Source organism: Drosophila takahashii, chromosome 2L (genome assembly GCF_030179915.1).
Source record: "Drosophila takahashii strain IR98-3 E-12201 chromosome 2L, DtakHiC1v2, whole genome shotgun sequence".
NCBI classification, from domain to species: Eukaryota; Metazoa; Arthropoda; class Insecta; order Diptera; family Drosophilidae; genus Drosophila; species Drosophila takahashii.
In genome coordinates this window covers 32,909,878-32,926,202 of record NC_091678.1, presented here as the reverse complement: position 1 = coordinate 32,926,202, position 16,325 = coordinate 32,909,878, and the positions used below count along the sequence as shown (strand labels likewise).

Here is a 16,325-nt window from a genome sequence, read left to right as displayed (position 1 = left end):
ATTACGCTTAACAGTGTGGTTTGTTGTTGGTGTAATTACTCTCCGGTCATCTGCTGCTGAACAATCACACGCACTTGATTTTTTGGAGCTTAAACAACAAGCTTTTCCTGCGCTCTTCGCTTTTTGTTTTGATCGGCTCTTAGCCGCGATTATTAAACCAATTACAAAATCAATTTATATATTAAAACAAACGAAATGAGTTCATGCTGTGCCGCTTCCTGCTCTTATGGCAACAAAATAACTTCCCATTAAACTTTGGTTTGCTGCTGGATTTGTGACAACTTGGCACATCCTATCTGCGTAGAGCTAGGGCGGACAAGTGGCCCAATTGTGGACAAGCTTAGGTCACGGGTTGGTCTTAATTGGACTTGTCCAAACTGCAGGCATATTGAGGTTGATATGAAAACATTCTTGCGTCAAACCCACCTGGAGTTCCAAGCCCTGTCGACTGGGTTCCTCGAGCTTCAAGATAAATTCCGCTCTGCTGAATCACACTTTAAGAACCTGAAAATGTGTCGCCCAAACGTACTCCTTGCCTAATAATACCTTAAATGTTCCACAGTCTTCCGCCTCAATGCAACTGAGCCCTATTACAAGAGCACTTATGGACTTCAATCAAGCCTCTCCCACTCTTACCACTTCCTCCCTGCCGGAAGGTGGTGCAGCTGATGAAGACCACATATCTTCAGATCACTCGACAACTGTACCAACAGTTGCCCCGGCGACGTCCCTGGTTTCTCTTCCTCTGCATTCACCTACTGGACTGCATCTTGGCTCTGTTGCCAACAAAGACCAGGCATCTACGTTGCAAGCCGCGGCACCAAAAGGCGCTTTATTGGCCACCGCCCGGTCGTCTGCTATTTCCGATAATATGGACGTAGCTAATTCTACTTGTACCACCAATGCCGCGATAGCCACACATTCGGCACCTGTAAGAATCAACTGTGGATCAATCATATCTGGTGTCGCGCCAAGGATATCTGCGCCCATAGTTGGCGTTGCACCCAAAAGGTTCATTTTCGTCTCCCGTTTAAAGCCTGGGGCTTCTGAGAACGACGTTAGGACCCACCTAAGTAGCAAACTGAATATTTCTGGCACCGAAATTACTGTCTCAAAGTTCAGTTTTAAGCAAAGACGCGAAATATCGTCGTTTAAGATTGGAATTTCTGACACTCTAATTGATAAAGTCATTGATAAAGCAATCTGGCCGGAGCATGCCATTGTTCACGAGTATGTTAACAAATCAAATTCTCGAGTTCCTGAGCCTCAAACCCTTTCGCCCAGGGTTCCAAAAAACTAATTGAGTCATTCTCTCTACACTATCAGAATGGACGTAGTTTACTGGGTAAACTCAGTAAACTGCACGTCAATAGTGTCTCCTTTGACGCCAATGTGATTGCCTTTACTGAAACGTGGCTTAATTCCTCTGTGTCTGACTGCGAAATACTTGCGGGCAACTATGTCATCTATAGACGAGATCGTACAGTGCGTCTGGGCGGCGGTGTTCTTATTACCGTCAAGTCCGATCTGGTTTCAGAATTAATTCGGATAATCGACTCTGAAAGCACTTTAGAATCTGTTGCTGTTCATATTAACGTTCAAGACTATTTTGTTTCCGTTTGTTCTTGTTCCCTCTTTACCTCACGAGTTGGTACACGGCCTTATCGACCTCTTATTGGGACAATTGAACTCTATTCAGAACTCCTCAAATATAATCATGGACCTTATTTTTGCGTATGAGTTCGCCAATGCCTACGTTTCTAGAATTGACCCGCTCGTTAGCCCTGAAGACAATTATCACCCTACACTTGAGGTCATTCTGGAAGCCTCGGCTCCTTTATTACCAGGTCCTGAAATCGAACCAGCATCTGTTCGCTGCTTTCGAAAGACCAGCTTTACTGATATGAATCTTTATTTATCCGAAGTAGATTGGTCTTTTATGGATTTAAACGAAGAACATCTTAACATTGTTAAACAGTTCTACGGCATTCTCGGCACGGTTTTCGATTTGTATGTGCCTTCATTCCCCTCACCTGATGTTTCTTATAAGCCTCCTTGGTTCACTCGTAGAGGACATGGATGCAAGTAGACTATTCGAGATACCTTCCTGCGCGTTCTGAATTCATAACTCACAATTCCCAATGCTACAAGAATTACCTTAATCGTTGCAGAACTGAGTTTCATGATAACCCGAAACAGTTCTATGCATTTGTTAACTCCAAACGCAAGTCTCAACAATTTCCATGCTGCCTTCATCTGAATTCCGTTTCTGCTTTTAATGATGCCGATATTGCCAATTTATTTGCAAATTTTTTCCAGTCCACGTATTTATCCACAAGCTACGATAATACCTCAGCGTATCCCTTTTCACTTCCGCACTCTAATGGTATGTTTATGCCTATAATAAGCGTAGATGATGTTTTTCAAAATCTACAAAGTATCAAGTCATCCTTCTCTTCTGGTCCTTATCTTGTACCAAGCTGCGTTTTAAAATATTGTGCTAGCGCATTGTGTGGGCCACTGTCAAAATTATTTCAGTTATCCCTGCAGCACTCATTTTTTTCAGAAGTTTGGAAGGAATCTTTTATAATTCCGCTTCAGAAAAAGGGAAGTAAATCGAACATTAATAACTACCGAGGGATTGCAAAACTCAGTGCTATTGCCAAATTCTTCGAACAATTAATTACTGCTCAGCTTCAGCACCAGTGTAGCTCAATAATGACTCAACACAGCACGGCTTTATGAAACATAGATCAGCGTCAACCAACCTTCTAGAGTTTACTACAGTTATTAGGAATGCGTTTAAAACAAACACCGAAACTGATGTAATTTTTACAGATTTCTGTAAGGCTTTCGATTCGGTGAACCATCTGTTAGTGTTAAAAAAACTTACGCTTTTGGAATTCCCGATCTCGTTGACGAAGTGGATTTCTTCATACTTATTGAACCGGACGCAGAGCGTATTATTTAAAAATTCGATCTCAAACCTTGTGCATGTGACTTCTGGCGTTCCTCAAGGGAGTTACCTTGGACCACTTTTGTTTGGAATCTTTATAAACGAGCAGTCTATCGACGTAGGATGGCAGGTGACGTTGTGGTTCCCAGTTTAACCGACGTAAAGCAAACAAAAGGAACTGTTTCTGTACCGATTCGATTAGGTCCTGATATTTAGCATATTGAGGTGACCATACGCACGAGCAGTATTCAAGAATTGGTCGCACAAGAGAAATGTAAATGTGCTTTGTGGTGTAGGGATCCTCAAATTCTTTAGACCAGCGCTTTACAAACGCAAAAACCCCTTTTGCTTTACTAACTATGATACCAATGTGATTAGAGAAATTAAAATTTATTCGACCCAATAGAATATGTAGTGAGGAGAAGCTTCTTCCGATAAAAGGACATAAAGTTACATTTAGAGTTGTTCAAAAACAACAATTTCTGGATGCACCAAGAATCCAGATTGTTCAGATCAGCTTGCAAAAGTGCCTGGGAATCGGGATTCGATAACGGCAAACAGAGTTTTACGTCATCAGCATACATCATAACATGAGCAATGAGAACAACTTGTGGCAAGTCATTTATGAAAATTCCAAACAGTAAGGGTCCTAGGTGGCTCCCTTGCGGAACACCAGAGGTCACGTGAACAAGGTTTGAGAATGTGCTTTTAAAAGCAATTCTTTGAATTCGGTTCGTCAGGTAGGCTGAGATCCACTTAGTAAACGTGATCGGGAATCCTAATAGTATTAATTTTTTCAATAATAACTGATGGTTCACGGAATCGAAAGCTTTACTGAAGTTCGTAAAAATAACAACGGTTTGATTATCATTTTTAAAAGCGCTTCTATATATGATGGACGTTGATGCACTACGAGAAGTACAAACAAGTGGCCCAACGACACCAAGCACGTGCTTGTTACGCGCGGGGCCCTTTTGTAAATTTGGGCAAAAATGCGAGTTCGCGGGGAAGAATACATAAAACCAATAAAGACGGGACAAGTAATAAAAAAAAAAAAAAAAGCAGTTAGGAGTGAAGCAAATGAGTTAAAATGTTAGTTTTTAATACCGGGATAGAAGTTGATGTGCAAATTAAATGATAAAGAACGTTATAGTTATTACATAGAACGCGAAAGGGCTCGTGCAGACCAAAATTTGATGTACATCGAGGTAAATTAAGAGGTTGATAATTACGTGTTAGTCTAACGGGAACATTAAAAGTTAGGCGGCTAACAAGTTCTACAGAATCAATATCACCTCTTATAAGATTATGCATAAAAATGGTACCCAGCATTTTTCTACGATTTGCAAGTGTGGGCAGATTAAGCAATAATAATCTACTCTGGTAGGAAGGTAGCCTTACGTTTTGATCCCAGTTCAAACTACGAAGGGCAAAAAGGAGAAATTTTTTTTGTACCGACTCTATACGGTCAATGTGGACTTGGTATTGTGGGCTCCAAACCGAAGAACAATATTCCAATATAGGACGGACAAGGGAGGTAAATAATAATTTGGTTATATAAGGGTCATCAAATTCTTTTGACCAACGCTTTATAAACCCAAGAACACTCATAGCTTTATTGACTGTCGACATTATGTGGCAGTCAAATTTAAGCTTCGGGTCCAGAAGAACGCCTAAGTCATTTACTGAATATATACGGTCAAGTGGCAAATTCTGAAGCGAATAACTTATAAAGGTTGGGGTAACCCTATAAAAGGTCATTACGTTGCATTTTAGGCAGTTCAAATTTAAGAGGTTATACTCACACCATACTTGAAAATGATCAATGTCTGATTGTAAGCCAAAACCAGACTCTATATTATTATAAGTCAAACAAAGCTTAACATCATCAGCATACATTAGTACACGAGAATGTGTTACAATAGAGGGAAGATCGTTAATAAACAAAGTAAACAGCAAAGGGCCCAAATGACTACCCTGAGGTACTCCAGATGTCACATGGATCGTTTTTGAAACAGCGTTCTTAAATATAACCCTCTGAGTCCTCCCATTCAAATAGCTTGAAATCCAAGTTAATAGATTACATGGAAACCCAAGCAAATCTAATTTGAATAAAAGAAGAGAGTGGTTAACAGAGTCAAAGGCTTTACTGAAATCTGTGTATACAACGTCAGTCTGCATTTTATTGTTAAATCCATTTATTACAATTGATGACAATTCAAGTAGGTTGGTGGTAGTCGATCTTCGCTTAACAAAACCGTGCTGACACGGTGATATTAGCGAGGAACATAAATGTTGCAAATGAGAAGTGATAATACGTTCAAAGGCTTTTGGAATAGCCGACAATTTAGAAATACCTCTATAATTCTGGGCATCCGCCTTCGCACCCTTTTTGTGAAGTGGAATAATAAAAGAATCCTTCCAGATAGTTGGAAAAACTGATGATGAAATAGACAATTGAAAAAGTTTAAGAATAGGTTTGCAGATGGTTAATGCACAAAACTTAAGCACACACCCAGGAAGTCCATCAGGACCGGGAGAATAAGTTGGCGTTGTTGATGTTAAATTTCTTAAGAGAGAACTTTCGGTAATTATAGGGGAAAAAATACAATTTGCCCTATTTAAGGGATTACGGTAATTTGATTCTGACCATGAAGAAGAGCTATAAGTAGTTTGGAAAAAGTCTGAGAATAAATCAGCAATTTCAGAGTCAGTCGATGCCTCCATTGAGTTAAATCGAACCGATGAAGGCAAAGCTGATGACTTTCGCTTTGCGTTGACAAAGTTATAAAACTGCTTCGGGTCATTTGAAAATTCAAATTTACAGCGATCTAAATACATAGAATAGCAATGACTGTTAAGAACGTTAAAATCAGATCGAGCCACCACATATTTCGAAAAATCGGATGGCCTACCCGATTTTTTATACTTTTTATAAGTGTTTGATTTAAGATTTTTAAGTCGTTGAAGCGCATTTGTAAACCAAGGGGGCCTGTTTGGCTTTGGAGGAAGCCTATCAGGAACGCATTCATTAAAAAAAGTGTTTAGAACGCTATAAAACAGTTCAGTGGCACTTTCGATGTCCATACAGTTATAAAATTCTGTCCAATTATGTTGAGAAATCATTAAGTTAAGTTTACTAAAGTCACATTTACGAAAGCTTCTCATTTTAGTTGGAGAGACTAAAGGAGAGAGGGTATCAAGGTAGGGGAGGCAAATTGTCAATTCCATAGTTGGATGGTATCGGTCTTCTGGTACCACAAGAGCGTCAATTCTAGATACTGTGACTTCAGACGGATCTGAAACAAACACAAGATCTAATTGTCTATTTAATGAATTACGTATAAAGCTAACTTGCTGTAACGATAATTCTAAAAGGCCATCCACAAAGTCATGGGCGGATAAGGGTAGAGCGACAAGTGAGTCAGAAGGAGGGGACCAAGAAATATCCGGGAGATTAAAATCACCCAAGACAATCAAAAGGTCTCTATTGGAAAGAAAGGATAGAATAGATTTAATAGCTGCTAGATGTTGCTCATAAATTATAAGGTCAGAGCCAGGTGGAATATAGGAACATGTAATAAAGATAGACAAGGATTGGAGGGTAACTTTCACACCAACAAATTCAATGTCACTAGGGACATGAGAGTGAATTCTCTCAGAATTTAGGGTAGAAGTAACAGCAATTAGAACGCCGCCCCCCCTACGGGAAAGGCGATCAGTTCTGTAGGTATTAAAATTATTTGCGAGAACTTCACAGTCTGTTATCTCTGGTTTCAGCCAAGTTTCTGTAAAAGCTAAGATATCGTCCGTAAATGCCGAGGAGTCAGCACAAAAATTTGGGTAGCTTCATGTTAAGTCCTCTAACATTTTGGTAAGCCAATAATAAACTTTTCAGTTTTTTGGCACCGTGGAAGGCCTATTATTTGTTCTTGGTTTATTAGGAACAAATTCTTTTATAACCAGATCATCATTAAGCCAGAAGCTTTCAGAAAGCAGTTCTTTAAACACATCAGGCGGAGCAAAAATTTTGAAAGACGATATCCTACGGGCGTATGAAAATCGAAATTGTTCAACCGCAATATCCTCGGATGGGAATTTTTCACGAATGAATTCCAAAACATCCTCAGATGTGGTATCAGGCGTAAATCTTGAAACAAATAGTTGCTTCCTATGTGGAACAACTGAGAGTTTCTTACGCCCCCCAGCAGCAGTCTGAACCTCACTCAGCTGAGAGCCAGAAGCGGCACCTGCTGTACGTCTGGGTACAACTGAGAGATTTTTACGCCCCCCAGCAGCAGCCTGAACCTCATTCGGCTGAGCGACAGAAACGGCGCCCACTGTACCTATGGGTATGGTCGGCACCAGATTGGTTGATTCCGCCGGATCTGGAGCCTGACATTCAGATACAGGGGCTACAGGGACAGGGACTACACCTGAACTAGCAGTATCCATTGGCACAGGTGGTTCACTTACCCCTGTGTCACCAGAAACTGCAGCAGCTACCAAGTTTGGATTTAAAGTGGATTCAACACTCGCCTTTACTGTCGTTGAGCTAGCTTTTTTGCGTTTGGGCGACTCGGTTAATAATTTTTTATTATTAAATTGTTCACATACGGAATTAAATCCATCATTGAGCTGTTTAAAAACTCGTGAAAGATTACATAGGCCGTCTCGAGTCTGCCTCATAAAGCTGCTCATCTCAACTGCCAAATCCCTGCAGTGCTCACATACCCACATGAGACCAATCCGCATTTCAATAAAGTCTTCTGATGACTGAAGTAAACTTAAGAAGATTTGTAGTCATTGATCTTCGTTTTCATTACTGAGCTGCATTGGTTCTGTAGCTGAGCGGTAATAAGCTGTTCGAAAAACTTGGGGATTGCGCTTAGTTTTGCAATACCACGGTAGTTTTTAATGTCCAACTTGCTTCCCTTTTTATGAAGTGGAATGATAAAAGATTCCTTCCAAAATTCAGGGAAAAATGAATGAAGGAGGGATATCTGAAAAAGTTTAAATAGCGGTTTGCACAAAGCATCGGCACATTTTTTTAAGATACAGCTCGGTACAAGATCAGGGCCAGAAGAGAAAGACGTCTTGATTGTTTGCAAATTTTGTAAAACATCGTCCTCACTAATTAGGGGTGTGAAAAAGCAGTTGGAGTGAGGAAGAGGGTATGGGTAGGAAGAGGTGTTATCGTAACTAAAAGAAGAGTACGTGGACTGGAAGAATTGTGCGAATAAGTTCGCAATATCGGAGTCGCTAGAGGCGGATACTGTATCAAGATGAAGGCATGATGGAAATAGTTGCGATTTTCGTTTCGAATTAACAAATGCGAAGAACTGCTTGGGATTGTCTTGGAATTCGATTCTGCAACGGTTTAGGTAACTGTTGTAACAATCGGAATTGTGGTCTAAAAAATTTGAACGAGCAATTAGATACCTATAATGGTCAACTTGTTGTCCGGTTCTCTTATATTTCTTAAAAAGTCTAGACATGGTTTTTTTAAGGAAAGAGAGTCGACGAGAGAACCACGGAGGCTTATGAGACGCGTTTCCAGTGGGAAATGAGGGAACGATCATATCGAAGGCTGCATATAGTAAGCCATAAAACTGTTCTATAATATGTGAGGGATTATCATTTGAATCCATAAAAGACCAATCAAGTTCGGATAAATGCCTATAGAGCAAATTTAGCTCTTCAAAAACAGCGAAAAGTTGCTGGTTCGATTTCGGGACATGACTGTAAAGGAGCTGATGATTCTGAAGTAAGAAAAGCCTCATTTATCGAAAGAAAATGGTGGCAGGCCTGGACATCGACCCATGTCACATTTTGTCGGCCTGTGTTTTTGGAAATAAATAAATAAACACTGGTAAGCGCGAATACGCATGATGATACCAACCGATTGTACAAATTATTGGACCACAAACGGGAAAAATCGTCAAGCCGTACGATCTAAACGATCAGATCATTCGTGGGACGATCGCGGTCGCTCACCGCTTATTTCGCTTTGCTCACCCGAAGCGATTAATCAAAACGGGTTCAAGTAAATGATAGGTGTATCTGAAAATGATTGACTCGTTGAAGCTCTCTGATAAGCACATTTTTTCCGCCCCTTAGGGCGCTTCCTCGTTGTGGATGAAGTGTAGTTTTTTAAGAAATGAACTGAAATTTTTCTTTATTTTATTTTCGTTTTGTTCTTCGTGGATCTCAATTTTGCGTTAAATAAATATAAGTTACTATTAAGGTTCAGAAAAACAATCATTTTATTACCAATTGGATCAATTTATGGGAAATTCAAAAAAATTTAAAAATTTTCGATGGTTTCAGCGATATATCGAGGTTTTCAATCATCGATTATGAAAACATCGATGTACCCACCATCGGTGGTTTTGCATCTCTACTCATGGCGTCAGATAACTGGCAATGAGTTAACAATATTGCAAAAAGGAAGCGTAATTTATTTGGATACTGGCATAATGATGCTTCTGCCAACGTAAAACCCCAGTGCTTATCGTCTTCAAGTGAGCCTAATGCTTTGAAAGCCAATTGGAATGTATCATACAAAAAACCATTAACGGTTTTTAGAAATGAGATCGACGATGGACCTTTAACTTCATGAAGTAAAAGTCATAAGTAATAGCACAAAGTATTATCCTTTTTAACACCAGAAAATGTTGGCGTATCTGACCCCATTTTCCTTCCTTGGAACTGGTTCCTAGCCCATATGTAATAAGACGACACCTCAACATAAAGAAGTGTTTAGGCCAGGGACCGTAATCATTATAAGTGAAAAAATAAAAATTACCCTTTAATGATTATTAGTAAGCGAAAAAATTTTTCACTCAGAAATAATGATTATTATGTGAGCGATATTATTTCGCTTAAAAATATCACTCAAAGTGCGATTGCAGCCGTTCTGTACGGAATTTTAGAAAGATTTAAATTTGTGCTTGTAGGTTGAACCACGAAGCACATATTGAGTTAATAAAATAAGGTGTTTTCTTTGTATAAACTTTTAAAAACGCGGTTATTAGTTTACAAGAGGTATGCATAAATACAAAAAGTTGTAGCAACCTTAGGACTTTATGTCATTTATATATTAGCAAAACGACTTAACAAGATGTTATGAACTATTCCACACAGACCCAACCCGACATGTGGGCTGGGTGTTAGTGTGTTGGTTTTTTTTTTATACAAAAGTCACCCGCTTTTTTTGCGGTTTATACAAAGAAAATGTATTTTATTCTTAGATGGATATGTGCTTTTTGGTTCTACCTACAAGTGCACATTTAAATAATTGTAAAATTCTGCGTAAGACGGCTACAATCACACTTTGAGTGATATTTTAAGCGAAATAATATCGCTCACAAAATAATCATTATTTCTGAGCGACATTTTTTTCGCTTACAAAATAATCATTAAATGGAGATTTTTATTTTTTACTCAAAAAAAATAATCATTATTTTCGGTCCCTGGTTTAGGCAAAAGAGTCAGTTTTGCAGTGATCGAAAAACGCTGTTAGTGTTGTCTGGGGCGGATTAGCTAACTGATTAGCTAAGTGATTTGGATTATTAGGCTCAAAGTAAATCATTTTCCAAATGAACATTTAATTGATGAATAGGTGCATAAATTTCAATGGTGCATATTGGAAATTCTAGATTCCTCTTACTAACTATTTTGTTGGTCTTTAATCTTCGTAGTATTTAGACAAACTTCAAAAATTCCTTTTGGGGTGAAAATGGTTGAGAGTACTATATGATGTAACGACCCTGGTTTGGGAGACGGTATAGCTCGGCGTGGTCAGGGTTCGCGACAGAACGTAAGTGTGAGTGATGAACTGCTTGCCGTCGTGGGTCCGATGCTACGGAAGTTTGAGTGATGAATTGCTTGTCGTCGTGGGTACGGTGCTACGGAAGTGTGAGTGATGAACTGCTTGCCGTCGATTCTCCGATGCCACGGAAGTGGCATCGATGAACTGCTTGCCGTCGAGGATCCTATGCCACGGAAGTGTGAATGATAACCTGCTTGCCGTCGGGGGTCCGATGCTACGGAAGTGTGAGTGATGAACTGCTCGCCGTCGTGGATCTGATGCTGCGGAAGTGAGACTGATGAACTGCTTCGTCGTGCGTACGTTGTGTACGTCGGGTACGTAGTGTTCTGAGTCGTTGGGAGTGATCTACTTGGATTTCTAGTGGTGTTCTGGAATGTAGGGCATCGTTAGTTTCGGTCTGCCGGGCATCGTTAGTTTCGACCTGCCGTTTCTACATCCGTTTCGTTTCCGGGTCGGGAGCCGGAAACGTGACGTCTGGAGGAACTCACTGAGGTGGGCCTGAATTACGTAAACCGGGCCGCTTCAGTGATTACGACTAGGTCTGGGCTGATTTCTAGGAAACCACACCGGGACGCCAGTGATCCTCACCAGGTCGCAGAGCCGATTTAAAAACCGCACTCTTACGTATCCACCACCAATACCAAGGTATACCAATATAGCGATGGTAATATATTATCGATGTATCGGTGGGATTAGTGTGGCCAGGCTTGGTAGATGACTATCGGTATATTAGTGCGACTAGCGTATCCGTTTGCTCGCTCGTTTTGAAAGTGTGCAATTTTGGCGCGTATTTTGAATGTGGTGCGGAGAATAAAAAGATAGATGTGTTTTTGGAATGTTCTTTTTATACCCTTGCAGAGGGTATTATAATTTCAGTCAGATGTTTGCAACGCAGTGAAGGAGACGTTTCCGACCACATAAAGTATATATATTCTTGATCAGCACCAATAGCCGAGTCTATCTAGCCATGTCCGTCTGTCCGTCTGTCTGTCTGTCCGTCTGTCCGTCTGTCCGTCTGTCCGTCTGTCCGTTTCTATGCGAACTAGTCCCTCAGTTTTAAAGCTATCGCAATGAGACTTTCCCAAAAGTCTTCTTTCTATTGCAGGTAGTACATATGTCGGAACGAGCCGGATCGGACCACTATATCTTATGGCTGCCATAGGAATTATTAACAAAATAATAGAAAAAACTTTATAGAAAGTAGGCTTTTTGATTTTTGACAATGTAAAAACAACATTTTAGGTAGGCATACCTGCAGGGGTATATAAACTTCGGCTGGCCGAAGTTAACTTCCTTTCTTGTTATTATTTGTGACGCTGGGTCGCCACACTCCCCCCGCTTAAGATGCTGATGTCTCGTTGGTGTTGACGTGTACGTGTCCATCTCTGCCGATCCGGATACGGGTTGTGTGGTTATCCGAGACCACCAGCTTTGTTTTTCGGTTTCCGCTCCGCCAGGTTGCCTTGCCGTGTTGCTGCTGTGGTCGTGTCCCTGATTGTTGTTGTCGCCAATGTTTGCCGTGTTATTGTTGTGGTCGTGTTCATGGTCGTAGGTGTCGCCAGCGTCTGCCGTGTTGTTGTGGTGGGTGTCGTCGAGCGTGGTTTTTTGTGTGGCTCCTGTCTGCCTACCGTGGCAGCCCTGGTTGTCTTCCGGCAACCAGCTGGACCTGCCACGTCCACGGCTCCGAGTATGATCACTCTCCGCCGCTGCTGGTTGAGCCTTTGAAGGTTCTCCCGGTACTTCGAGAGCGAGTTTTGTAACTTCTTGTCCATTCTGAAACATGGGCGGATGGATTTTAGTTAGTTGGTTTTGGAGTTGCGCATGCTTGTTAGTCGAGGGTTTCTACATGGGGTTTCAGTTCGTTTATGTAGGCTCTGTGCGTCTTCCCGGTCACCGTGTGCTTTGTTGTTGTAATAACCGCTGATATGAAACCTGTTACTTTGAATGGGCATTCGTATTTTGGAGCTAGCTTTGCCGCGAATCCAGTTGCTGCTTTTGACAAGGGGTGTTGTCTTTCCCATACTATGTCTCCTATTTTGGGTGTCCAGTCCCTTTTCCGGAGGTTGTATGATCTTACTTGATCCTGTGCCGGTTTTCCCATGTTTAGGTGTGCTAGTTTCCTTGTTTCCATGATACGCTCCCATCGTGCATGTACTGTCTCCTCTACGATTCCCGATCCTTGCGTGTTTTCGGCAAACAGGCTTCCTGGTAGTCTCATTTCCCGTCCGTATAGCAGATATGCCGGGCTATATCCTATTGATTCTGATCTGCTACTGTTGATTGCTAGTGATATTTCAGGTAGCCAGTCGTCCCATCTTGTGTGTTCTGTTTCCGAGAATTGTGCTATCATTGTTTTAATCGAACGGTTGCCCTTTCTGCCGGGTTTTCTTGAGGGGTGTATGGGGCTGTCAGCTGGTGAGCAATTCCCCATTTCTGTAGTTGTGGCATAAACTTGTTGCCAGTAAATTGCACCCCATTGTCCGAGATTATTTTTTTTGGTGTTCCGAATCGCGCTATGACCCTTATGCTATGATCCCTTAGTACCTTTAATACGATATCTGTTGTTGCTTTCCGGACGGCTGCAATTTCTACCAATTTTGTAAACCTGTCGAACATCACTAGCAACATGTTATTACCGTGGCTGGATCTCGGTAGTTGGCCCACGAAGTCTATGCAAAGGGTTTCCCAGGGTGCTTTCGCTATTTCTGACAACATTTTTCCTGCTGCTTGCTGCTGAGATGTCTCGTAGCGTTGGCACGTTTCGCAGCTTCGTACATGCTGCTGTATAAAAGCAAGCAAGCAAGGAAGAAAGACGTACACAAAAAGAGTCCTCAAAAAGTCTTCGTTTTTGTGAAATTCCCGCGTCTAAAAAATCCAAAATTGTTGAAAAGTGTCGTTTAAACTTCGTGTTGTTTCGTTCCGTGCAGTAAATTTTGTTAAAACAATTAAATACATTGGCAATTAGCAAATTTATACTTGCCAGTGCCAGCCAAAGCAATAACAAAACAAGCGTCGAGCTAAGCAAAACGGAATCTGAAAACTCACACGCACTCACTGTATTGACACTCAAATGGCTCCAGCAACAAAACGCTTGCGTGAAAATACTTCCACGGATCCTAAAAAAGACCGTCCAAATGATTCACTCTCGCCTACGCTGATTGAGTTAGTTGAGCAGAAATTTGCTGAGCAACTGCTAACATTACTGCCACAATAACTGCCTCAATGCAAAAATCTGAGGATCGCCTTTTACACGAAATGCATGAAAAAGTTAACGTGATGAGTGGAAAAATAGAAGAACTCACTCAACGGGTGCACCAACTGGAGAATGAGGTCGCAGTGGTGGAAAGGCTGAAGGAGAGGATGATGTAGCTAGAGGCCGAGACCAAGGATGCACAAACTCTAGGAGGGCGGGTTGGAGAGATTGAAGCGCGGGTGGCAACACAAGTGAACGAGTCCATCGCAGCGGACCTGAGAGTCCATGGTGTGCCGTACCAAGATAATGAAAACTTAAAGTCACTATTTCACTCACTGTGTTTCAATCTGAAACTCACGCTGCCACCAAGGATTCGAGAGGCCTTTCGCATATCACCGAGAAGGCCAAATCCGAACGTAGACCCGGTCATTATAATTAAATTCGAGCACGTGCGCGATAAAGCCGCAATACTGCGCGCGGCTGGTGCGTACACTCATAAAAAAAAATCGAAGAATTTCCTTAAAATCTAGAAAATTCTTTCTTGAATTTTTGCCAAAGGCGACCTCCCCTTTGTTTCAAGAAATGGTTTTTTTGAAAGGCACCATTAAAACAAGAAAAAATATTTCTTGTTTTAAGAAATTAAATTTCTTAAAACATGAAAGGGTTTTTTAGAAAGCTACCATAAAAACAAGAAAAAATATTTCTTAAAACAAGAAAGGCGATTCTTGTTTCAAAGGTGGTTTGTTTCTTGTTTCAAGAAATTAAATTTCTTAAAAAGGGTTTTTTAGAAAGGCACCTTTTAAACAAGAAAAATTCTTTCTTGTTTAAATTTCCTTTCAAGAAATTTTATTTCTTGATTTAAGAAATAATATTTCTTGAAAGGAAGTTTTATATTAACACTGAAACCCTAAAAATAAAATGTAACTTGGTTTTTTCTTTTGCATATTATATTTATTTACATTTAAAACATTTAACACTTAACATTTAAACATTTTTAAATAACACATTTTTGACTCAAGAAAACATTGTTATTACCCAAGGTCTGTTGAACTCCATATGACCTAAGCTGATCCATTTTCTTCGCCTTTCCTCATCTAGAAAAAAAGAGTTATTGGGATATCAATGATTTGTTTTTAGATAAACAACTTTTTTGAAATAATGTAATGTTAATAATAGCCAAAATACAAACACGTTGGACAGACGACCGAGAGAGAGGAGCAAGACGGGTAGAAAATGAAGGGTTGAAAATCGAATTTCAGAGAGAGAGAGGCACGGGAGACACACGTACATACATACATATATATTTACATACAGTCCTTTGCGCGAAGGGAGACCGAATGTAAGCAGGGCAGATCGTGTCAGTTTTAAGAAGGTGAAGAGAGAAACTTCGCGACGCGTAGGTCGAGCGAGCGAGAGAGAGGAGCAGAATATGAAAGGGTTGAAAATCGGGTTTCAGATCGGGTGAGCCGCGTACATGCATAGATATTTACATGCATACATAAGTATGTCAAACAAATACAACATATTTTTCTTACCTTAGAAGGTTTTAAAACAAAATTACAGCTTCGACAAACAAATTATTTGGCTGATGCAACTGCAGATATTTTCACTCTGAAAAATAAATAAAATGCGAGTAATAAGATAAAGTTATTATAGAACTGTACACCCACAAATTTATGTACAAATGTATGTATGTACGTAGCTCTTAGCTAAAAAACAATTCAACTTAATTGATATAAGCTTGGTGAAGAGATTTGGAATTTATCCTTTAATTACATACATACAATTGTACGCGCGCTATACAAAAAATTATATATTTACATACCTTTGAATATTCGGAAAAAGGCTTCACCTCTTATCCGCTTGAAAATCACGTCCATCACTCACGAATTTTTTTCACAACTGACGCTCGGGGGATCAGAGAAGTCGGTAGCCGGGTAGTAGTCGGGCCGAGTAGGCCCTTCGTCCCACTTCGTTTTTCTTGTCGTTAACATTCGGCAGCCGAAGAAAGTCAATGGCTACTTTCCTATATTCTAGGGTCATTTCATTCATATATTCAAAGGTGATTTTGTCCTTAAATACGTACAAAAATGTTTTGGCTGCGACGGCAAAACAAACATATGAGATTTTCATTTTTCTATTTTTAAGAAAAATTCTTTCTTGAATTTTTTCCATCAAGAAAGGTTTTCTGTATTCAAAGGACAATTTTCTAATAACAAGAAATTTTTTTTCTATTTTCAAAGGTAGGCCGATTCAATGGCGAGATTTCCAAAATTTAGAAATTAATTTTTATGAGTGTACCGAAGAGAATTTAAGCAGCCACTAACCCTTCAACTGCTGGG

At 40.3% G+C, this 16,325-nt stretch overlaps 1 protein-coding gene across 1 annotated transcript in view; it reads left to right on the top strand.

Moving 5' to 3' along the window:
• l(2)41Ab (lethal (2) 41Ab) overlaps positions 1-16,325 on the top strand; it is a 344,790-nt gene that overhangs the window by 320,206 nt on the left and 8,259 nt on the right. The gene's annotated exons all lie outside the window — the stretch shown is intronic.